This window comes from Callithrix jacchus, chromosome 6 (assembly GCF_049354715.1).
Source record: "Callithrix jacchus isolate 240 chromosome 6, calJac240_pri, whole genome shotgun sequence".
NCBI lineage: Eukaryota > Metazoa > Chordata > Mammalia > Primates > Cebidae > Callithrix > Callithrix jacchus.
This window is the reverse complement of record NC_133507.1, coordinates 113866033-113867871: the sequence shown is the minus strand read 5'-3', so window position 1 is coordinate 113867871 and position 1839 is coordinate 113866033. Positions and strand designations below refer to the sequence as shown.

General features: G+C 34.9%; 1 pseudogene; it reads left to right on the top strand.

Annotated features, from left to right (window-relative positions):
- Positions 1-977: 977 nt before the first annotated feature.
- LOC144576760 (peptidyl-prolyl cis-trans isomerase A pseudogene) lies at positions 978-1475 on the top strand (annotated as a pseudogene).
- The last annotated feature ends 364 nt before the right edge of the window (positions 1476-1839 follow it).

Below are 1839 nucleotides of genomic sequence, written 5' to 3'. Positions count from 1 at the left end.
GAAACCAGAACTCAGAACTTGTATGGACATAAATAATTCTTTTTTACAAAAACATGTAATTGAATTGCTTAATAAACATGGGTTTGTGGACTTACGATGTGCAGAAATTCAGTGAGTTTGCTCCTCAAAAAAAGGCAAATATATCAAACTCAGCCATTTCAGGACCCCTAAAAATTAATTAGAGGCACAGAACAAACTTTTCTTATGCTTATAAGAACAGCAGGATCTGTTAACTTGGAGCTACACCTATTAACTCTCTTTCCATCTTCATGAAATTGTAGCCATGAAAGCCAGAAGCTTATAAAAATCAAAACAATTTCTATATACCAGGAAAAGCAATTGAAAATTAAAATTTCAACATTATTGTTTAAAATAGCATCAAAATATGAAAAAATATAAATGAATCTTTAAAAGGTTTTTAAGAATCTCTAAACATGAGATAAAAATTTTTAAACACCCTAAATAAATGGAGAAACATATTATATTCACGAATCAGAAGACATCATATGCATCAATCAGAAGAATCAGAAGAATCAGAAGATGACAATTCTTTTCAAACCAATCTATAGATTCACTACGCTTCTAATCGAAACCCCAGAAGGCTTTTTAAATTAAAAATTTGAAATCTTATTCTAAAAGTTGTATGATTATTCAGCAGACCTAAATAAGTTAAAACAAAGTTTAAATATATAATGTAAATTTATATTAAACAAGTGATGGTTTCAAAACAGAAATATAGAACATAACAGAGAATTCAAAAACAAACCCATATACATATGGTAAACGATTTTTTACAAAAGTGCAAAACAATTATGCCAAATAAAGACAGTCTTTTTGACATGGAATGCTTTAATGATTTAATATCCATATGCAAAATTATAAGACATTCGATACATAATTTGCATCATATAAGTCAATTAAAATAACTCAGAGGCTTTGCAGACTCTGCCGCCGCCTGGAGCCTTGTTGTATCAGCCATGGTCAACCCCACCATGTTCTTCGACATTGCCATCTACAGCGAGCCCTTGGGCTGCATCCCCTTCCAGCTGTTTGCAGACAAGTTTCCAAAGACAGCAGAAAACTTTTGTGCTCTGGGCTGGGCACTGGAGAGAAAGAAAGGATTTGGTAATAAGTGTTCCAGTTTTCACAGAATTATTCCGGGGTTTATGTGTCAGGGTGATGACTTCACATGCCATAATGACACTGGTGGCAAGTCCATCTACCGGGAGAAATTTAATGATGAGAACTTCATCCTAAAACATGCAGGTCTAGGTATGTTGCTCATGGAAAATGCTGGACCCAACACAAATGGTTCCCAGTTTTTCATCTCCACTGCCAAGACGGAGTGGTTGGATGGCAAGCATGTGGTTTTTGGCAAGGTGAAAGAAGGCATGAATATTGTGGAAGAGCACTTTGGGTCTAGGAATGGCAAGACCAGCAAGAAGATCACCATTGCTGACCGTGGCCAGCTCTAATAAGTTTGACTTGCATTTTATCTTAACCACTAGACCATTCCTTCTGTGGCTCAGAAGAGCTACCCCTCCACCGCATTTGCTCTAAGTATCCTAGAATCTGTGCTCTCGCTGCAGTTCCCTTTGGGTTCCATGTTTTCCTTGTTCCCTCCCATGCGAAGCTGGATTACAGAGTTAAGTTTATGATTATGAAATAAAGACTAAATAACAACAACAACAAAAATAACTCCTAGATCTAAATGGAAATGTAAAATATCTAGAATAAAATATAACAACAAATTTTGCTAACTTTGGTTATGCAAAAAATTTCTAGATACACACTAAAAATATGATCTATGAAAGTGACTGAAAAATTATACTCAATTGA